The sequence below is a fragment of the Hemitrygon akajei genome, chromosome 19 (assembly GCF_048418815.1).
Source record: "Hemitrygon akajei chromosome 19, sHemAka1.3, whole genome shotgun sequence".
NCBI lineage: Eukaryota > Metazoa > Chordata > Chondrichthyes > Myliobatiformes > Dasyatidae > Hemitrygon > Hemitrygon akajei.
This window is the reverse complement of record NC_133142.1, coordinates 65,360,077-65,383,521: the sequence shown is the minus strand read 5'-3', so window position 1 is coordinate 65,383,521 and position 23,445 is coordinate 65,360,077. Positions and strand designations below refer to the sequence as shown.

At 43.0% G+C, this 23,445-nt stretch overlaps 1 protein-coding gene across 1 annotated transcript in view; it reads left to right on the top strand.

Moving 5' to 3' along the window:
- Positions 1 to 3,982: 3,982 nt before the first annotated feature.
- Positions 3,983 to 23,445, top strand: part of mst1rb (macrophage stimulating 1 receptor b) — a 263,381-nt gene continuing 243,918 nt past the window's right edge. Inside the window, exons 1-2 of the mRNA XM_073072657.1 lie at positions 3,983 to 4,097; positions 4,186 to 4,544. The gene's annotated coding sequence lies outside the window, so the exon portion shown is untranslated. The remainder of the gene's footprint in view (positions 4,098 to 4,185; positions 4,545 to 23,445) is intronic.

Here is a 23,445-nt window from a genome sequence, read left to right as displayed (position 1 = left end):
CCTTGTGGGACACCACTAGTCACAACCCTCCAATCTGAATGTACTCTCTCCACCACAACCCTCCGCTTTCTGCAGGCAAGCCAGTTCTGAATCCACCTGGCCAAACTTACCTGGATCCCATGCCTTCTGACTTTCTGAATAAGCCTATCATGTGGAACCTTGTCAAATATCTTACTAAAATCCATGTAGATCACATCCACTGCACTACCCTCATCTATATGCCTGGTCACCTCCTCAAGGAACTCTATCAGGCTTGTTAGGCACGATCTGCCCTTCACAAAGCCATGCTGACTGTCCCTGATCGGACCATGATTCTCTAAATGCCCATAGATCCTATCTCTAAGAATCTTTTCCAACAGCTTTCCCACCACAGATGTAAGGCTCACTGGTCTATAATTACCCGGACTATCCCTACTACCTTTTTTGAACAAGGGGACAACATTCGCCTCCCTCCAATCCTCCGGTACCATTCCCATGGACAATGAGGACATAAAGATCCTAGCCAGAGGCTCAGCAATCTCTTCCCTCACTTCGTGGAGCAACCTGGGGAAGATTCCGTCAGGCCCCGGGGACTTATCCATCCTAATGTATTTTAACAACTCCAACACCTCTTCTCCCTTAATATCAACTTGCTCCAGTACTTCAACCTTGCTCATATTGTCCTCACCATCGTCAAGTTCCCTCTCATTGGTGAATACCAAAGAGAAGTATTCATTGAGGACCTCGCTCACTTCCACAGCCTCCAGCCACATCTTCCCACCTAATTCTCTAATTGGTCCTACCTTCACTCATGTCATCCTTTTGTTCTTCACATAATTGAAGAATGCCTTGGGGTTTTCCTTTACCCTACTCACCAAGGCCTTCTCATGCCCCCTTCTTAAGCTCCTTTCATGCTCCCCTAAATTCCTCAATAGACCCATCTGATCCTTGCTTCCTAAACCTCATGTATGCTGCCTTCTTCCACCTGACTAGATTTTCCACCTCACTTGTCACCCATGGTTCCTTCATCCTACCATTCTTTATCTTCCTCACTGGGACAGATTTATCCCTAACATCCTGCAAGAGATCACTAAACATCGACCACAGGTCCATAGTACATTTCCCTGCAAAAACATCATCCCAATTCACACCCGCAAGTTCTAGCCTTATAGCCTCATAATTTGCCCTTCCCCAATTAAAGATTTTCCTGTCCTCTCTGATTCTATCCTTTTCCATGAGAATGCTAAAAGCCAGGGAGTGGTGGTCACTGTCCCCCAGATGCTCACCCACTGACAGATCTGTGACCTGACCCAGTTTGTTACCCAATGCTAGATCTAGTATTGTATTCCCCCTAGTCGGCCTGTCAATATACTGTGACAGGAATCCATCCTGGACACACTTAACAAACTCTGCCCCATCTAAACCCTTGGAACTAATCAGGTGCCAATCATTATTAGGGAAGTTAAAGTCATCCATGATAACAACCCTGTTATTTTTGCACATTTCCAAACTCTGTCTCCCAATCTGCTCCTCGGTATCTCTGCTGCTACCAGGGGGCCTATAGAATACCCCCAATAGAGTAACTGCTCCCTTCCTGTTCCTGATTTCCACCATCCTGATTCAAAAGAGGATCCTGCTACATTTCTCACCCTTTCTGTAGCTGTAACAGTCTCACTGACCAGTAATGTCACCCCTCCTCCCCCTTTCCCCCCCTCTATCCCTTTCAAAACACTGAAATCCAGAAATATTGAGAATCCATTCCTGCCCCGGTGCCAGCCAAGTCTCTGTAATGGCCACTACATCATAATTCCATATATGTATCCAAGCTCTCAGTTCATCACCTTTGTTCCTGATGCTTCTTGCATTGAAGTACACACACTTTAGCCCTTCTAACTTACCACCTTTATACCCTTTATTCTGCTTCTCTTTCCTCAAAGCCTCTCTATATGTTAGATCTCGCTTTACTCCATGCACTATACTTGCAGTTCTTGTATGACCTTTATCCTCCTCCACCTCACTATCTGCTCTAACACTCTGGTTCCCCTCCCCCTGCAAATCTAGTTTAAACCCGCTGGAGCAGCATTAGCAAACCTTTTTGGGCCCCATATCTCAGAAAGGTTGTGTTGTCATTTGGAGAGAGATCAGAGGAGGTTCACGAGCATGAATCCAGGAATGAAGGGGTTAACATATGAGGAGCATTTTTCAGCTTTGGGCCTGTACTCACTGGAATTAAAAAATAATGTGTGGGGGGGGGGGGGAGGGAATCTCATTGAAACCTACTGAATGTTGAAAGGACTAGATAAGGTGGACGTGGAGAGGATGTTTCTTATGGTGGGGTATCCAGAACTAGAGTGCACAGCCTCAAATTTGAGGGGTGATCTTTTAGAGCAGAAGTAAGGAGGAAATTTTTTTTAGCCAGAGAGTGGTAAATCTGTGGAATGCTCTGCCACAGACTGCAGCGGAGGCCAAAGTCCATGCATATATTTAAAGCAAAAGTTAATCGTTTCTTGATCGGTCGGGGCATCAAAGGATATGGTGAGAAGGCAGGTGTATGGCGGTGAGTGGGATCCGGGATCAGCCATGATGGAATGGCGGAGCAGACTCGATGGGCTGAATAGCCTAATTTTGCTCCTATGTCTTATGGTCTTATGGTCTATCTACCTTCAGACCAGTTTCCCAAAGTATAATAATAATAATAATAATAATAATAATAATAATAATAATAATAATAATAAATAAACAATAAATATTGAGAACATGAAATGAGGCATCCTTGAAAGTGAGTCCATAGGTGTTGGGAACAGTTCAGTGATATGGCAAGTGAAGTTGAGTGAAGTTATCTGCTCTGGTTCCAGAGCCTGATGATTGTGGGGTGATAACTGTTCCTGAACCCAGTAGTGTGAATCCTGAGGCTCCTGCACCTTTTCCCTGATGGCAGCAGTGGGAAGAGAGCATGGCCTGGGTGGTTGGGAGTCTCTGATGATGGATGCAGTTTTCTTGCAACAAAGCTCTGTGTAGGGGGACTTGATAGAGGTATTTAAAATTATGAGGGGGATAGATAGAGTTGACGTGGATAGGCTTTTTCCATTGAGAGTAGGGGAGATTCAAACAAGAGGACATGAGTTGAAAGTTAGGGGGCAAAAGTTTAGGGGTAACACAAGGGGGAACTTCTTTACTCAGAGAGTGGTAGCTGTGTGGAACGAGCTTCCAGTAGAAGTGGTAGAGGCAGGTTAGATGTGCTCACTTAAAAAAATTGGATAGGTATGTGGACAGGAAAGTAATGGAGGGTTAAGGGCTGAGTGCAGGTCTGTGGGACTAGGTGAGAATAAGCATTCAGCACAGACTAGAAGGGCTGAGATGGCCTGTTTCCATGCTGTAATTGTTATATGGTTATATAGATGTGCCCAGTAGCAGGAAGGGCTTTTCCCATGATGAACGAGATGGTATCCACTACTTGTAGGGTTTTCAAAGGCATTGAAGTTACTAAACAGGCTGTGATGGATACACTCTCCAGCAGCTATAGAAGTTTGTCTAAAGTTTTAATTGTCAAGCTAACCAGTCAATATACTCACAATTAATGTTAGGGAAAGAAAACAATTTTGTCTTTCTTATTTTGTGGCATTGCTTGTTATTGCATAATTGGCAGCTGTTGTTCGTTTATTGAAAGCGTTACCCTGTTTGCTTATTATGTACAGATGGTTCGCATAATTACACACTTCGAGCCAGAAGGTGGCGAGTTCAAAGCCCACCCTAGTCACTAGTATCTAGACTGACGCTCTCCATTGTAGTATCGAGGGTGTGGCCAGACTCTTCTATTCAGTCAGCTGGGCTGTGGAGATACGTGAAAAAAAACTGAAAATATTTCAAGTAAAACTAGGAATGTTTTCCCGTTTCCTGTCAATATTTATCCCTTAAACAAGAATCACTGACTTATCTGACGTGAAATTGTTAATGTTTTGTAGTAGCAGTAAAGACATAAGATTACTGTGAATTACAGTACAAAAATAGAGTAAAAAAAGGAGCTAGTGTTCCTAGGTCGTTTTGATTGAAGAGGGAAAGAAGCTGTTCTCGAAGGATATCTGATTATGCCATCTCGCTCTGGACACCTTGCACTTTCGGTAATGAACGCATTTCAGAGAGAAGTGCTCGTTGCTTTAAAACGATTTGAAAGATGTTTATGCATTGCAAATATTTGTTTTAATCCAGCATTGCGAAGTTCTCGGAACGCTGGGGGTGGAAACGTGAACGCAATGCAGAGTGTTACCAGCAGAGGGCAATTGGGGGTTAAAGTGGCGCAAGAGCAAACTGCCTGGGTGAAAAAGTTGAAGAGTGAGTGAGACGGTGTGAGGGGAACGTTTGGTACAAACAGCCTGTTCCCGACGCTCCAGTTTCTTCCCGGATTGTCGGCTCAGGTGAAGGGGCGCTTCTGTGTGAGAAGTCCACAGCATCGCCAGTGAATTGTCAGCCCTCGGAGTCCAAGGGTGGGACGGCACCTTCCATAAACAACTGCAGCCAGGAACCCCACCACTCGCAAGCTAATCGGGAGACACCATTACCTGAGCCAGGTAGGGAAGGCTCCGCTCCTATACCCTCTTCAGCTCTCTTCTCCTCCGTCCGGAGGTCTCCAGACTTCTTTAGAAACTTCTGATCAAGAAGTTCAACATTAAGAAATATTAAGAGAGAGACACACACACGCTAATTCTTCAGACCGTGAGGTAACTGAACCTTCGGATAGATAAAAGGCAGGAACGATTTTGTTCGCGAACGTCTATTTAAAAGTCTCAATGAGTGCGGTAAAAGTGTCTTATCTTAAAAGGGCTTCAGTTACACGAAGTTCTAATTCATAATTATTCTGTATTACACTGTACTGCTGCCACGAAAGTTTACGACAAACGACAGTGATATTTAACCTGATTCTGATTCTGGCACTGAGAGGGTTAAATGGGGAAAATGAATACTGTATGGTTTGAAATTTTAACAGCCCATTGTAATTACCTGCTTACAGTCCATAAAATAATTCAGCTTTTTTTGGGATCACACAGCAGAAAGACGTGCCTATGAATCGGAACAGTAAATTCCCAAGAGATTATTCAGAAAGAGATTCTACAGGGTCTCACCCAAAACATCGACTGTTTATTCTCCTCCATAAATGCTGCCCGACCTGCTGAGTTCCTCCGCATTTTGGGTCACTCAAGATTTTTAGCATTTGCAGAACCTCTTGTGTAAATCATTTAAGAATAGCTTAGGTTCGTTTAAATTTCAAAAAATAGTTTATCATAGTAAAACAAAATATAGCAAAAGGGGAACAGTGTGAAGCCTTTTACAGTCATGATCAGTATATCCTGCAGTGCTAACCTAAGTGCAGTGGCAGAAGGAGCCCTAGGCTGCGATCTTTTCCCACAAAACCTTAGTTTGGCTGTACGGATTTCAGTACATCCTTCAGCATGTACTCCTGGAGCCTGGAATTTGCCATTCGGCAGCAGCATTCCAATAGGGATCTCCACCTAAGTTTCAGGCAGACCCAAGGATATTGAAAAGGTGTGTGTTACGGAGACTGCAGTTAACAGGTAACGCTGAGTTTCACAACGTCACTCCCAGGATAGCATTCGGTCAAAGTGCAAATTAAATGTGCCATATCCTGCCTTGAGATTTATTTACTTACAGGAACAATGAAAATATACAATAGAATCTACAAAAACACACTTACAAGACTAAAAACTGATGTGCAAAAGAAGACAAATTGTGCCCAGGACCTCCTTGTAACATGAAAATGAAACTCAAAGGAACTGTAGATGCTGGTAATAGAAACAGAACGTGACTGAAATTCCTATCCGGTTGAGGAGCTTTGGTCAGAGCTGGGAATGAGGCAACAGAAACTTGTGAAGCTGCAGGAAGGGTGTGGGAGAGGGAATGTCCCTGATAGGGTTAAACCAGAGTGACGATGAGAATAAACAGGGTTATCTGGTGAATAAGTAACTGGGAGTGGGTACAGGGAAGGAATGTAGCAGATGAGAGGTGGTCCGAGTTGTGAAATGCAGAAGCAGTTCTCTGGGAAGTTAGACTGTGCATATCCTTCACTGCTAGAGAGGGAAAATTAATCGAGCTAAGCCAATATTACAGATGGATGACTGACACAGAGAAAGAAAGCAAGTTACTTGAAGTTGTAAAATATGATATTGAATCCAGAAGACTGCAAATTGCCTAGATGATAGATATACAAAGGATGGAACTTTAAAGGGGATCAGAAAGGAAAAGGTTTTTTTAAGCATTGATATCTGGAAACTTGCTTTTGGAGGTGATGGTGGTGTCAGAATTGCTTTGAATGTGAGACATTTAGACAAGTCGCTTAAATAATCAAGGCATGGCTGCAAAAGGACCAAATGCAGATAAATGAGATAAAAATAAATGGACAAAAAAGTCAACATCTAATCTACATTTGATGAAGGATCTTTGCCTGAAACGTTGACATTTATTCCTTTCCATAGATGCTGCCTGACATGCTGAGTTCCTCCAGCATTTTGTGTGTTGCTCAATATTTTCAGGATCTGCAGAATCCGTTGCGTTTATTATGAAGGTTTGGGGGTGGGGCAGTGTAAGGGGAATATTAAAGGAGGGGGGAAATAAATGGAGCGGTTGGGCAATGTAAATCCAGGATGATGAAAATGCAGTTGAGTCCAGAAGGGGCTCTGATGTCTGGAGGTGATTAGAGTCGCGGAGAAGTCCAGTACAGAAATAGGCCCTTTGGTTCATCTACTCTGTGAAACCATTTAAACTGCCTACTCCCATCAGTCTGCACTGGCATCATATCCCTACCATCCGTGTATCTATCCAACCTTCTCTTAAATGTTGATTTGAGCTCACATGGGCCACGTGCAGGCAGCTCATTCCTCACTGTCAGAGACTCATTCCACCGAGATGCAACACTGAGCGTCATAGGAAGTCATTCCTGCCTGTGGCCATCAAACTTTACAACTCCTCCCTCGGAGTGTCAGACACCCTGAGCCAATAGGCTGGTCCTGGACTTGGCATAATTTACTTATTATTACTTAATTATCTATTGTTTTATATTGCTATATTTCTACACTATCCTTGGTTGGTGTGACTGTAACGAAACCCAATTTCCCTCAGGATCAATAAAGTATGTCTGTCTGACTGTCACGACCCTGTGAGTGAAGAAGTTTCCCCTCATCTTCGCCTTAAACTTTTCACCTTTCACCCTTTAGCTATGATCGCTGGTTATAGTCCCACCCAAACACTGTGGGGAAAAAAGCCTGCTTATATTTACCCTATCTACAGTATATCCATATCTATAATTTTGTATACCTTTATCAAAACTCCTCTCAATCTTTTATGTTCTAAAGAAAACAATCCTAAGATTTTCAATTTTTCCTTTTAACTCAGGTCCTCCAGACTAGGCAACATCCTTGTAAATTTTCTCTGTACGCTTCCAGCCTTGTTTACATTCTTCCTGTAGATAGGTGACCAGAACTGCACACAATACTCCAAATTAGGTCTCACTAATGTCTTATAGAATATAACATCCCATCTTCTTTATGAAGGCCAATGTCCCAAAAGCTTTCTTTACGATCCTATCTACCTGTGACACCACGTTCAACAAATTATGTACCTGCATTCCCAGATCCCTCTGTTCTATCCCACTCCTCAATGCCCCACTGTTCACTGTGTAAGACCTAGCCTGGATGGTGCTACTGAAGTGCAAGACTTCGCACCTCTCTGCATTAACTTCCATCTGCCATTTTTCATCCCATTTTTCCAGCTGATACAGGTCCTGCTACAAACCATGATAGAATTCCTCGCCGTCCACTACACCCCTAATCTTGATGTCATCTGCAAATTTGTTGATCCAGTTGACCGCATTATCATCCATATCATTGATATAGATGACAAACAACAAAGGACCCAGCACCAATCCCTGCGGCACTCCACTAGTCACTCTAATCCTCTTCTACCACTCTCTGGCTTCTCCCGCTAAGCCGACGTCTAATCCAATTTACTACCTCATCACGAATGCTGAGTGACTGAACCTTCTTGACCAACCTCCCACATGGAACCTTGTTGAATTATTTGCTAATGTCCATGTAGATAACATTCACTGCCTTACCTTAATCAACTTTCCTTTTAACTTCCTTGAAAAACTCTGTAAGATTTAGACATGACCTACCATGCACAAAGCTGTGCTGATTGTCCTCAATCAGTCCATGTCTATCCAAATATTTACATATCTGGTCCCTTAGAATACCTTCCAATAATTTTTCCAGAACTGATGTCAGACTCACTGGCCTATAATTTCCTGGATTCTGTTTAGAGCCTTTTTTGAACAGCCGAACAACATTGGCTATCCTCCAATCCACTGGTACCTTTCTTATCAATAGGGATGTTTAAACTATCCCTCTGGGGCCCTGGCAATTTTTGCACTTGCCTCCCATAAGGTCTGAGGGAACACCTTGTTAGGCCCTGGAGATTTATTCACCCTGATTTGCCTTGGGGCAGCAAACACCTCCTCCTCCTCTGTGACCTGCACAGGGTCCATGAAGCTGATGCTAATATGTGTAAAGTTAAAATCACCTACTATAATAACCTTATGTTTCTTGCAACAGTCTGCAATCTCTTACAAATTTGTTCCTCTAAATCCCTCGGACTGTTGAGTGGTCTGTAATGTAGCCCCATTAATGTGGTCATACCTGTCTTATTTCTCAGTTCCACCTCTAACACCTTACTAGTCGAGTTATCCAGTCCCTGGGAGAGAGCCCAGTGATCCAAAATTCTTATGCCCTCTCTCTTACACCAACAACTTATTCACATATTAAACTATGTAATCTTCCTAGTTCTGGATTCAGTAGCAATTGGCATGAGTAGCAATTCTGAGATCACAACCCTGGAAGTCTTGCCCTTTAACTTGGCACCTAATTCCCTTCTCACTTGTCCTACCCATGTCATTAGTACCTACATGGACCATGATATCAGACTATTCACCCTCCCACTTAAGAATGCTGAGGACTCAATCCGAGATTTCCCGGGCTCTGGCACCTGGGAGGCAACATACCATCTGGGAATCTCATTCTCGCCCACAGAACCTGCCGTCCATCCCTCTAGCTAACGAATCCCCTGTCACCACCGTGTGCCTCTTCTCCCCACTTTCCTTCTGAGTCACACAGGCAGACACAGTGCCAGAGACCTAACCATTGTGACTTTCCTCTATTAGGTCAATATGCCCGCCCCTCAACAGAATCAAAAGTGTTGTTGAGGGGGATGGCCACAGGAATACACTGCACTGGTTGTTTAACCTCTTTCCCCTTCGTGATTATCACCCAGTCTCCTGTGTCCTGTATCTTGGTTGTAACTACCTCTTTATATGTCCTGTCCATCATCCTTTCAGCCTCACAAATGACCTGGCGTTCATCCAGTTCCAGCTCCAACTCCTTAATGCAGATGGTTAGAAGCTGCAGGAGGATACAGTTCTCACAGCTGTAGTTGTCAGGGATACTGGAGATCTCCCTGCCTTCCCACATCCCACTAGAGCAGCATTTCACTATCTACTGCCCTAGCTCAGCAGATATAAAGGAGGGAAGGAAAAATAAATTGAAGCTAGAGCTTTTCTTTTCTTTGTCTTCTTTGACTGAAACCTCAAAGATCTGAAGCTTCAGGATCACCACTCTGACTCTGTTCACCCCGATGATGGCCACTGCACTTGCCCTTGCCTTCCTTTAATCTGCTGTTGTGAATCAATCCCAAATACGGATTGGCTGCTGGTCAGAGCTCAGTTATGTTGCTGCAACCCACTGCTGCCTCTTTCTACTCAGGCAGTGGACCTGAGAGAAATCCCCTCCTCTCAAACTTCCATTGTTCAGATTGGTCACTGGTCAGAGCTTGAAGAGATGGAGAGGGTACTCGAAAAGGAGAGTGAGAATTTTAAAGCAGTTGTTGATTGATAGCAACCAGTGTAAAAGCCGGGGGTGAGGGGAGAAGGCTGAAGAGGACTTGGTGCGAGTTAGGAGATGGACAGCTAAGTATAGGATGTGTTGCACGTGAATGTCCAGAGTGCAGAATCAAGAGACTAGGACAGCCCCTTTAACACACCACATGGGGCATTTGTCACTTTGTTTATGTGTACCTTTTCATAAATTCTATTGCATTTCTTTATTTTCCTGTAAATGGTTGCTAGAAAATAAATCTTAGGGTAGTGTGTGTGTGTGTATGTGTGTGTATATATATATATAGTAATGTATATATACTTAGATAATAAAGTTATCTGGAAACTTCAAAGTAAATCTATTGTTTGAAAAACAGGACCTTTCCCTTCAGATTGCCTATAAAATTCCATCCTCTTAAGTGTAACCCTGCCGCCAAAGGCTGATCGACCCGATACAATAGCGCAAGGTACCACAAATTCAATAAAACCATAAAAAAAGCGATACTTCGTCAAACTTCACTTTTTATTCATAGCATGCTGTGGGGGAAGTTACAGACTGATCTCCCAAAGAGACAGCACTGCCCACCCCCGAACACAATTCCACACAATTTATTACATTGATCATTACAGGAAATATTATAATTACGCAAGTTAATACAGTTTTAGAATAGTTTTGATCACATGCTAAGATACAATTAGATGTAAAATCATTATTGGTTGGTTATAATTATTTCTGCCAAGACCAGAATGGATACAGTCTCAGTTCTTTATGTTGACACCTGCCCCCACTCTCCAACGTTCTAAGATAGGATAGGACATACTTTATTGATCCCGAGGGAAATTGAATTTCATTACAGTTGCACCAACCAAGAATAGAGTAGAAATATAGCAAAATAAAACAAAAATAATTAAATGATAATAAGTAAGTTATGCCAAGTGGAAATAAGTCCAGGACCAGCCTATTGGCTCAGAGTGTCTGACACTCCGAGGGAGGAGTTGTAAAGTTTGATGGCCACAGGCAGGAATGAGTTCCTATGACGCTTAGTGTTGCATCTCGGTGGAATGAGTCTCTGGCTGAATGTACTCCTGTGCCTAACTTGTACATTATGGAGTGGATAGGAGACATTGTCCAAGATGGCATGCAACTTGGACAGCATCCTCTTCAGACACCACCGTCAGAGTCCAGTTCCACCCCCACAACATCACTGGCCTTACGGATGAATTTGTTGATTCTGTTGGTGTCTGCTACCCTCAGCCTGCTGCCCCAGCACACAACAGCAAACATGATAGCACTGGCCACCACAGACTCGTAGAACATCCTCAGCATCGTCCTACCACCCCCCCCCCCCCCCCCCACACTGTCCTTCCCCTATTTAGTTATGTTATTCTTCAAAAATGCTTTGTGCGACCAGATAATTATTTATTTAGAGCTCTGCCTAATGCTATTAGGGAACAATGTCTGGTACATCATTTGTTGCTGGGTAAGGTTCCCTTTTTGGCTGTACAGCAACCAGCATAAGGTACCTATAAGGTAATTGATCATAAGCTAATCATACCCCTTAATCCATTCCTCCATTTACCTATCCCTCTACCTAAGTTTACCTTTCCCCTCATCACGGTAACCTCTTGTTTTGATACCCCTGTCAAGGGAAAATGATTATCAAAGTTCCATCATGTCTGATTTATTATCCCTATCAACTCCATTCTCCTGCCTTCTCCCCATAACCTTTGACACCCTGACTAATCAAGATTCTATCAACCTCATTTCATTATATAGAAGTGCAGTGCATCAATAAATATCCATCTGTCATGTAATCCTTTGGTTACCTTTACTCCAGGGAAAATATACCTAGCCTATCTAACCTCTCTTAAAAACTGAAGTCATCCAATTCGGGCAATGTTCTGGTGAATTCACTCTGCATAGTCTTCAGTGCAACCATGTCCTTCCTGTGTTGTGGTAACCACAGCTGGACAGAATATTCCATGTGTGTTCTCACTGGGGAACTGCTGCGTTGGGTACCTTTGTTCCATCTGCCACAAAAGGTGGGCTTTCCTAATGGCTACACATTTCAATTCTACTTCCTCTTCCTATTCTGACATGTCAGTCCATGGCTTTTTTTACTGCCACACTCAGGTTGGAGGAGCAACACTTTGTATTCTGTCTGAGTACCCTCCAACCGAATGGCATGAACATTGATTTTTCTGATTTCTAATAAGTTCTCTTCCCTCCCCTTCTCTCTTTTCCCATTCCCCATTCTGGTTCTCTTCTTGCCCATTATCTTCTCAATTGCCCATCACCAGGCTGATTGTAAATCCAATTAGCCAGCTTGGTTTGGATCCCATATACTTGAACCTCTGGGCCAGCTTACCATGTGGGACCTTGTCAGATGCCTGACTGAAATCCAAATTGAAAACGATTATCGACCTGCTTTCATCATTTTTCTTACTTCCCTCTTTAATGAGAGAGGTGAGACTAGAACTAAAGGTCACAGGTTTAGGGAGTGAGGAGAAATAGTTAAGGTAAATCTGAAGGGAATTTCTTCTCTCAGATAGTGGTGCAAGTGCGGAATAAGCTTCCAATGGATGTAGTAGATGTGGGTTTAATTGTAACATTTAAGGGAAGTTTGAATAGGTATGTGGCTGAGACCAAAGGATATAGGAGCAGAATTAGGACAGTTGCCCCCTCAAAGCTGTTCTGCCATTCCATTATGGCTGACTTCTCCTCCTTCTGCCTTCTCCCCACCGTCCGATCACATGACATTGACCGGTGCAATCTGTAGTAGGGTGGAATTTTTGTTCATCCAGTATGACACAGTAGATTAAAGATGATTTATTTAGAGATACGGTATGGAACAAGCTCTTCCAGCCAACCAAGCCACACTACCCAGAAACCCACTAACCTAATTACAATGACCAATTAACCTACTAACTGGTAGGTCTTTGGACTGTGAGAGAAAACCAGTCACTCCATTCTTTAAGAGGGAGGAAGGCAAAAGAAAGGAAATGATAGGCCAGTTAGCTTAACCTCAGAGGTTGGGAAGGTATTGAATTCCGTTATTAAGGATGAGGTCTTGGGGCACTTGAAAACTAATAATAAAATAAGTTAAAATCAGCATGGTTTCTGTAAAGGGAAATCTTGCCTGACAAATCTGTTGAGTTCTATGAGGAAGTAATGAGCCAAGTAATGAGAGGCAGTGGATATTATTTACTTGGATTTTCAGAAGGTATTTGATAAAGTGCCACACATGAGACTGCTTAACAAGAAAAAAAATCCTATGACATTATAGGAAAGATACTGGCATGATAGAGGAATGGTTGAAAGGCAGGAAGCAACGAGGGGGAATAAAGGGGCCTTTTCTGGTTGGCTGCCTGTGACTAGTGTTGGGCTTGAAATTCTGCCCTGTGTTCGTTTAGGAAGAGAGACAACCAACACCGGAATATTACAAAACTTAGGTTTATTGCAGAATTCGTAACTGGTACAGCGAGTCGACGGAATCGCTGGAGAAGGCGCGTTCCGACCTCCCCTTACAATCTGCTCTTATTTATATCCCTTTTCCCCCCAGCACAACCCCCCGCTACATATTAGGTAATATCGGGCACTTGTGTCCATCTTATTGGCCCGCAGCCATATGCTCACGAGTTACCTGTTTCTTTTGTTTACTGAATCGCGTGACACTGTTAGTTTCGGTGTAGCGGGGTCCCCAGTTTCGCTCCCCCCACCCTCTCATTACGTGAGCCACTCCTGACCTGTAATGGCAGTCTCGAATTAACCCTAACATTAACCCTAACACTCCCTCCCTTGGCCTCCCAGAGGCCACACCCCTTACAAGCTTTTCCGCGGCTGCCGGGATCAGGCAGGGAGGTGAGCGTCCCCCGGCACTCTTTGGCGTGTCCTCCCTATTTGCTTATCCTGATTTGTCCGATCTAGGGTCACAAAATATGGGTAGGGGTTCCCTAAACATCCGCAATTTTTACAAGAAGCATGCAACATTTCAGAAAACTTATTCAAGAACAAATTCACAATCCCCCCCTTGCCATGGTCCATTTCAGTCCGTGTCCTCCCATAGCGCGTCCGCTTTCCGGGAGGGCCGTGTCCTCCCCTTCCACTGGGAACAAGGGTGCCTGGTACGCCGGTGGAGTTCCATCCTTTCCGGTCAAGGCTCGATCTATAGTCCCGCAACAACAACCACACGTAATAAAGATAGCAATTGAAATAGACAGTCCTAGAGCCGACTGTCCCAGAAACGCTCCCCACTTGCCAGAGGTCTTATTTAGCCAGTAGAAAATGATGCCAGTTATTGTCCCCCTCCCTTCTTACCTTTTAATGCCCTGTTGGAGACCTCGGTGACAGGGTATGGACCATGCCACCGTTTTCCGTTCCAGGTGAGCTTCCCCGGGCCTCGGAGGAACACTTCCACTCCTACCTTGATGGTGTCCGACCCCTGCGGCTGCTCACTGTTAGTTTATTGAACTCGCACAGTTATCAATTTTACCATATTTCTAAAAACTCTCATATACTCTGTTACTCAACACACAAATGTCTGAGTTTCGGTAACTCGAAATTGAAGTGCTCCATGGCTCCCTAGTACACAGAGAGGATCAAATATGGGACGGTCGCCTTTCAAAACCTGACCTTCGCGTGGGAGATTTCTCCTCTTAACAACCAGTCTAAGGTAGGCGCCGTCAGTATCCCCGTGCACTAAGGTGTACCGCGGAACACTTTCTCTTCTCCTCCTCACTCCTGAGACTTTTATGCCCATCGTGGGCGGCGGGTACCCTCACTCAGAAGACTTTTCCACGGGCGGAGGATCTTCCTAAAAACAGATAAGAGTTAGTACTTACCAGTCACGATTCTGCACCGGGAATGATCTCTCCCAGGGTAATTTGGGGTTGGTGAGGATCCGTCAGCAGACAAGATCTAACTCAGTGATTTAACTATCTAGTGGAAGTCTTCGATATAACAGGCACTTCCTGACCTTAGTCGAGCTTGCGGCCGCAAGTTGTCTGCTGTCGGACCGCCAGCCTGTGTTGTCTCTCCCTCCCCACGTCGGGGTCACCAAATGTTGGGCTTGAAATTCTGCCCTGTGTTCGTTTAGGAAGAGAGACAACCAACACCGGAATATTACAAAACTTAGGTTTATTGCAGAATTCGTAACTGGTACAGCGAGTCGACGGAATCGCTGGAGAAGGCGCGTTCCGACCTCCCCTTACAATCTGCTCTTATTTATATCCCTTTTCCCCCCAGCACAACCCCCCGCTACATATTAGGTAATATCGGGCACTTGTGTCCATCTTATTGGCCCGCAGCCATATGCTCACGAGTTACCTGTTTCTTTTGTTTACTGAATCGCGTGACACTGTTAGTTTCGGTGTAGCGGGGTCCCCAGTTTCGCTCCCCCCACCCTCTCATTACGTGAGCCACTCCTGACCTGTAATGGCAGTCTCGAATTAACCCTAACATTAACCCTAACACTAGTGATGTTCCTCAGGGGTCAGTATTGGGACTGCTACTTTTTACATTGTTTGTCGATAATTTGGATAATGGAATTGATGGCTTTGTGTCAAAGTTTGCAGATGTTACAAAGATAGGCGGAGGGATAGGTAGTGCTGAGGAAGCAATGCAATTGCAGCAGGACTTAGACAGATTGGAAGAATGGGTAAAAAAGTGGCAGATGGAATACAGTGTTGGGAAATGTATAATAATGCATTTTGGTAAAAGGAATAATAGTGCAGACTATTATCTAAATGGGGAGAAGGTTCAAACATTAGAAGAGCAGAGACACTTGGGAGTCCTCATGCAAGACTCACAGAAGGTTAATTTACAGGTTGAGTCTGTGGTAAAGAAGGCAAATGCAATGTTGGCATTTATTTCAAAGGGAATAGAATATAAAAGCAAGGAGATAATGTTGAGGCTTTATAAGACACTAGACAAGCCACACTTGGAGTATTGTCAACAGTTTTAAGCCCCATATCTCAGAAAGGATGTATGGTCATTGGAGAGAGTCCAGAGGAGGTTCACAAGGATGATTCCTATGATGGGGGTATCCAGAACTGGAGGGCACAGCCTCAAATTAAGGGGTGACTTTTTAGAATAGAAGTAAGGAGGATTTTTTTTTTTTTTAGCCAGAGAGTAGTGAATCTGTGAAATGCTCTGCCACAAGCTGTGGTGGAGGCTGGGTCTGTGGTATATTTAAGGTGGAAGTTGATCATTTCCTGATCAGTCAGGGCATCGAAGGATATGGTGAGAAGGTATGTGTATGGGGTTGAGGGGTATGCAGGGTCAGCTATGATGGAATGGTGGAGCAGACTCGATGGGCTGAATGGTCTAATTCTGCTCCTACGTCTATGGTCTTATGGAACTGAAGGAAAGCTACGCACACCCATGAAGAATGTACAGAGGACTCTGGAACTGAACTTTGAACTCTAGTGCCCTGAGCAGCAATAGGTTTGTGCTAACTGCTGTGCTCCTGTGGTGACCCCCTGCAGTAGTGTAGTAGTTAAAGATTAGCTTTATTTGTCACTTATACATCAAAACATAGAGTGAAATGTGTTGTTTGCATCAACGACCAACACATTCTGAGGAAGTGCTGGGGAACGCCTGTATGTGCCATAGTGCTTCTGGTGCTAACGTAGCATATGCCTGCAGCTTACTGACACTAACCAGTACATCTTTCAGAATATGAGAGGAAACATACACGGTGATGGGGAGAATGTACAGACAACAATGGGAATTGAACCCTGATCAGTGAATGCTGATGCTGTAAAACAATGCACTAACCACTACACTACCATGCCACACAGAACCGTATTCTTCAGCAGGACACATCTGTGAATGGGCTAGGAGTGGAGATGTTCCTTAAGAGTGTGCATCCAGAAATTGACACTGCCCCTATGTGAACTAAGAGTTATATAGCACAGAAACAGGCCCTTTGGCCTAACTCATCTTTTCTGACTAAGATGTTTATCTGATTTGCCTGTGTTTGACCCATGACTCTAAACTTCTTCTATCCGTGTACCTGTCTAAACGTCTTTTAAAGATTGTAATTGAGCACACCTCTACAAATTCCTCTGGCAGCTCATTCCATGTGGCCACCAGCCTCTGAAATAGTTCTCCATAGGGTCCCTGGTTAAATCTTACCTCTCTCATTGTAAATTGCTGGGGAACAGTGTGTGGTTAGGAAACTGACTCAATGGCCATTTTATTAAATAAGGAAGAAGAACCTGATGAGGTCTTCTGCTGCTGTAGTCCATCCACTTCAAAGTTCAACATATTGAATGTTCAGAGATGATTTTCTTCACATCATTGTTTTCACACGTGGTTATGAGTTACTGTTGTCTTCCTGTCAGGTTGAACCGGTCTGGCCATTCTCCTCTGACCTACCTCATTAACACGGTGTTTTTGCCCTCAGAACTGCAGCTCACTGGACATCTTTCTGTTTCTCGCACCATTCTCTGTAAACTCTAGAGACTGTCGCATGTGAAAATCCCAGGAGATCAGCTTCTGAGATACTCACACCACCCTGTTTGGCACCAAATATTATTCCATAGTCAAAGTCACTTTGATCACATTTCTTCCTCATTCTGATCTTTGGTCTGAACGACAACTGAACCTCCTGACCAAGTCTGCATGCTTTTATGCTTTAAGTTGCTGCCACATGATTGGCTGATTAGAAATTTGCATTAATGAGCAGGTGTACAGGTGTAACTAATAAAGTGGCCACAGTGTAAATTGGGGAGTATCCTCGCCAGTGGTACTGCCTGTCCCTTTAAGACCACATATGTTATTTTAGCTGTTAATGATCTGTAGCTTTAAAGACTCAGTCATTACCATGGATATGAGACTCCCTGTACGACCTCTTTTCTCTATAATATGCATGCTTTTGCCTTATGTCTATTGGCTTACCATGAGTAATGTTGTGAGAGACCTAGTATCTTCTTAGTTTTGATTAGATGGTCAATCCAGCAGGTGACCTCTTTGATTCTTGAGTTGCCTTTTTTACTGCCTTTGTTGCCCTCCAGCTGAAAGTTAATGCTAACCACCAGTTGGTCATTACTTACACCTCTCACGGTTGAGGGTAAGCCTGTGGGGAATTAATTCTTGGCAGAAATATCCTGTGTTCAAAACAGGATTGCAATCAAGGTTACAAGACATGGTATTTGGTAAGACAAAGAATTAAGAAAATAACTTGCACAATTCCTGAGCTAATTTTGCAGGAAGCAGCTGAGGGACTTTGTTGCAATGTCTTTATTTTATTGACTAACGTTTGTGCCAGCTACATTTATTTCTGCACTGCATGTGTAATTGAAATGTCTTGCAAGGTTTTTGCTCTTTCGTCCGACTGTAGTTACTGAGATAATTATAGATTTCTAAACCTAGTCAGGGTTTGTGTGGTTTGTGGTATTTACTCCTTCCTGGTGAATTCTGGTTTTGATTTCTGTTGGGATCTAGGAATATCAGTCAGAGGTCAGCCAAAAGTTTGTGAAATACAGTGAATTCCTCAAAGCAGGATTCACAAAGACGCATTGCATTCTAGTTCAACTATTTGTTCTGAAATTGTGCCTGTTCTTTTTGCTCAGATATATTTTTTCTGCTGACTCATTCCTGCCTTTCTACTTGGAGTGCTCATTCCTTGTTGATGAATTGTGCTATCAAAAATGTTGGATCAGATTGATGTTATCTCTTGGGTTTTGTCATGAAGAACAGAATGACGGAGCACTTAAACAGCATGACGAGGGGAGGCTAGCTTTGTTACAAGCAGCGCATGCCTGACTAATGCATTATCATTTCTTTTTGATGAAAGGGCATTAGTAACAAGTCAAATAATGGAGAGTTTGTGATTGCTATCTGTGTAACCTGCAGAATGCAATCAATAAGGTCCCTGGGACCTTCATTCGTTGATGAAGGAAGAGCAGTAGATTTGTGTAGCGTGGAGGATCAGAGGGATCCTGGGGTCCAAGTCCATAGCACGCTCAAAGCAGCAGCGCAGGTTGACTCTGTGGTTAAGAAGGCATACGGTGCATTGGCCTTCATCAATCGTGGAATTGAATTTAGGAGCCGACAGGTAATGTTGCAGCTATATAGGACCCTGATTGAACCTCACTTGGAGTACTGTGCTCATTTCTGGTCTCCTCACTACAGGAAGGATGTGGAAGCCATAGAAAGGGTGCAGGGGAGATTTACAAGGCTGTTGCCTGGATTGGGGGGCATGCCTTATGAGAATAGGTTGAGTGAACTTGGCCTTTTCTCCTTGGAGTTACGGAGGATGGGAGGTGACCTGATAGAGGTGTACAAGATAATGAGAGGCATTGATCATGAGGATAGTCAGAGGCTTTTCCCCAGGGCTGAAATGCTTGCCACAAGAGGACACAGGTTTAAGATGCTGGGGAGTAGGCACAGAGGAGATGTCAGGGTAAGTTTTTTACTCCGAGAGTGGTGAGTGTGTGGAATAGGCTGCCGGCAACAGTGGTGGAGGCGGATACGATAGGGTCTTTTAAGAGTCTTTTGGATAGGTACATGGAGCTTAGTAAAATAGAGGGCTATAGGTAAGCCTAGTGATTTCTAAGTTAGGGACGTGTTCGGCACAACTTTGTGGGCCGAAGGGCCTGTATTGTGCTGTAGGTTTTCTATGTTTCTATGTTTTCTATGTCCCAGTTAAAAAGCTTCTGGCAAAATTGAGAGAAGAAGGGATCAGAAGTGGCATTTTCTAACTTTTGCTCATTTGAAGATTTCTGATTTTTGCACCATTCTCTGTAAATTCTAGAGACTTGTGCATGAAAATCCCAGGAATTCAGCAGATGCTCAAACCACCCTGTCTGGTACCAACAACCATTCCATGGTCAAAGTCATTTAGATCACATTTCTTTCCCATCTGATGTCTGGTCTGAGCAGCAACTGAATCTCCTGACTGTGGCTGCATGCTTTTATGCATTGAGTTGCTGCCACATGATGGGCTGTTCAGATATTTGCATTAATGAGCAGGGTACCTAATAAAGTGGCCACTGAATGTTTAATAAACATGAAAAACATAAATGGCCTAAGGTAAGGCTTTTGATTAGTTAGGGGGCTTTAGGGCAGTGGGGAGAAGGGGTAATAATAAGGTTGAGAGAAAATCACTTTAAGCAGCTGTAAGATTGGGGTTCTGTTCCTGCTGCAGTCTGTAATGAGTTTTATGTTTCTCCCTGTGACAATGTGGGTTTCCTACAGGTGCTCCAGTTTCCTCCCATATTCCAAAGATGTATGGTTGGGGTTAATGAATTGTAGGCATGCTATGTTGGTGTTGGAAGTGTGGAGACACTTGCACTATCCTTGCTGATTTGATTTGATGTAAATGGCACATTTTGCTGTAAGTTTAAATGTACAAGTAACAAAAATAAAGCCAACTTTAAAATTCTTTCATCTTTAAAGCAGCTGTAATTGGTGGAACAGATTTATGGACTGAATGGCCTCATTCTGCTCCGATATCCCATGGTCTTAAATTAATATAAATTATGCATGACTTGCACAACAAAATAAAGAAAACATAACTGCATTAGTGCAAGTTGAAAGAGGGAGAGAAATAACAGAAGTATAGTTCAACGTTGTGTTAATGACCTTACAGAGAACAAGGATAAGGAATTTGAAGGGTGTAACCAATAATGTCCCTGGGGCCTAACATTTTTTGTAAACTACGTTAATGACCCGGATGGAGGAATGATGTTTTATAGGTTCAGGTTTTGCCTTAACACAATTAGCATAGTAAAGAGTGTGGGTGAAATGGTAAGTGGCAAAGGAAGAAGAACAAGTAATGGTATGTGGCACATAGTTTAACATGAACGTGTGGACAGGCCAATCTGAGAATGGAAACTGCAGGTGCTGGGCTTTTAGAAGCCATAGACCAAATCCAAAAGCTGAAGCAATAAATTATTTAAGAATCCTGAAATACACAAAACACTTAAAAATTGGACATCATGTAAGTGTAGCGGTTAGCACAACGCCATGACTGAAGTCGAAGTTCAATTCCAAGATCATCCGTATGTCCTCCCCGTGGAATGTGTTGGCTTTTTCTGAGTGCCCTGCTTTCCTCCCACAGTCCAAAGACAGTCCATAGTTAGTAGTTTAATTGGCTATTGTAAATTGTCCTGTGATTAGGCTAGGGTTAAGTCAGGGTTGCTGGGTAGCAAGGCTTGAAGGGCAGGAAGGTTCTATTCTGAGCTGTATCTTAGTAAAAAAAAAAGAAAAAAAAAAGGTGAATGGAATTTTGATCGCTTATCTTAAGGGGTTTGGAGGAAGAAGTTATGTTTCTTGACCAGAACTGTCATTATGACTTGAGCTTCAGGAGATCCACCTCAGGAGGAGGATGTGTTGGAAGGAATGCTGTGTAGATTCACTGGAGATGTGATACCCTTAAGGGTTAGCATTACAATATAGAACATAGAAATCTACAGCACATTACAGGTTGTGCTGACAATGTAACCTACTCTAGAAACTGCCTAGAATTTCCCTAGCGCATAGCTCTCTGTTTTTCTAGCCCCGTGTAACTATCTAAGAGGTTCTTAAAAGACCCTGTTGATACGGTTCCATCACCACTTCTGGCTGTGCATTCCACACACCCACCACTCTGTGTGAAAGTTACAAAGTACAAGACTCAAATTTCCAAATCTCTCATTTAACAACAAAGTTTAAAGTTACCTCTGTCACTGTCAACTAGAAAACTGCAAATTGTCTATTTTCTATTACCATAAATGTTTTTGTAATGACCCCTGCATTTAAATTTAAATCAGACTACAGAAATTGATCATCAAAGTCTGTCAAATCCTAATCATCACAAAACCACCAGCCAACAAGTACGCTTAGCTCCCTGATATGAAGCTAAATTGGGATCTAATTTGCCACTATCTCTTGGACCAGCTGCCATTTAAGATGCCTCATGGAAAAAAAATATACAAACTACATCAAAGATTCTGTCCTCAGAAACTTTTCATGTAACCTCATCAAGAAACTCAATCTAGTTAATCAGGCATAGCTTTTCGTTAACAAACCTGAGCTGAAATATCTTGAATAGTGTGTCCTTTTTTTAAAACAGCTTTTGAATTTCTCAAAAGTGATTCCCAAAAATTGCCCACATCTGAAATGAAACTGCTGGCCTGATGATTATCCCCTTATTTGTTTCCTTTGAAACAGAACACAGAACAACAGTACAGAACAGCCCACCATGACTATGCTGACCACAATCCAATCTAACTCAGTCCATCAGCCTGCACATGGTCCATATCCCCTCTGTCTTCAGCCTGTTCATATGTCTGTCTATAATACAACTTCAGCAGTTCTTTAATTCTCTTGTGCCACTCTTAGCAAGGGACTATTGAAAAATTATGGTCAGAACCTTTGCATTTCAACCCTTACTTTTTCTAACAACGAGGGACATATTTAATTCCAGCCTAGTGACTTACCAACTTCCATGGATATTTCCACTCTTGTTATGGTTCTCCCACTCAGAATTTCACACATTTCCTCACTGACTACAAATTTAGCAGTATCCATTTAAAAACCTTGCCCACATCCTTTGCTTCCACAAACAGGTTACCTGTTTCATTGACAACAGACCTTACTATTTCCTTAACTATCTCCTTGCTCTTTATGTCTTTCAAAAACATCATTTTATTTTATTTGGCAATACATTTTCATGTTCTCTCTTTGTTTTCCTAATTCTCCTTTTTAGTTCACTCTTGCACTTCTCATAGTATTCTAGCTTTCTGCACTATTAAGCTCTCAGTGTCTGATATAAGCTTCTGATTTTTCCCTGTCACTTTACCACTCAGGGGCAGCCAAATTCTTTATCCTTATTTATCCTGAATACCTGAGACCAGCTTGCCTTCAAGCAATTTTTGCCAAATTATTTTCCAACCAGTAAAATTTACCTAACCCTAATTTAAAATACTTGTCGCTACTTCCATCATGATATAATCTAACAGAGTTATGATTACTATCACAAATCATCCCATTGATTCTCCTTCCACTTGCTGAAGTTCTTTTCCAAAACTAAATCAAAATTTACTCACTCTGCTCCCCTTCTTGTTGGATGTTCAACATATGGACTAGCAAAACATTCTGAATGTGATTAGGAATTTTGTGCCCTCTATAACGTGATTAGGAACAGTCCGCATGGCTTTGTGAAGAGCAGGTCGAGCCTTACGAGCCTGATTGAATTTTTTGAGGAAGTGACTAAACATACTGATGAAGGAAGAGCAGTAGATGTAATGTATATGGATTTCAGCAAGTTATTTGATAAGGTTCCCCATGCAAGGCTTATTGAGAAAGTAAGGAGGTATAGGATCCAAGGGGACATTGCTTTGTGGATCCAGAACTGGCTTGCCCACAGAAGGCAAAGAGTGGTTATAGACAAGTCATATTCTGCATGGAGGTCCATCACCAGCAGTGTGCCTCATGGATTTGTTCTGGGACCCTTACTCTTCGTGATTTTTATAAATGACCTGGATGAGGAAGTGGAGGATGGATTAGTAAATTTGCTGATGACACAAAAGTTGGAGGTGTTGTG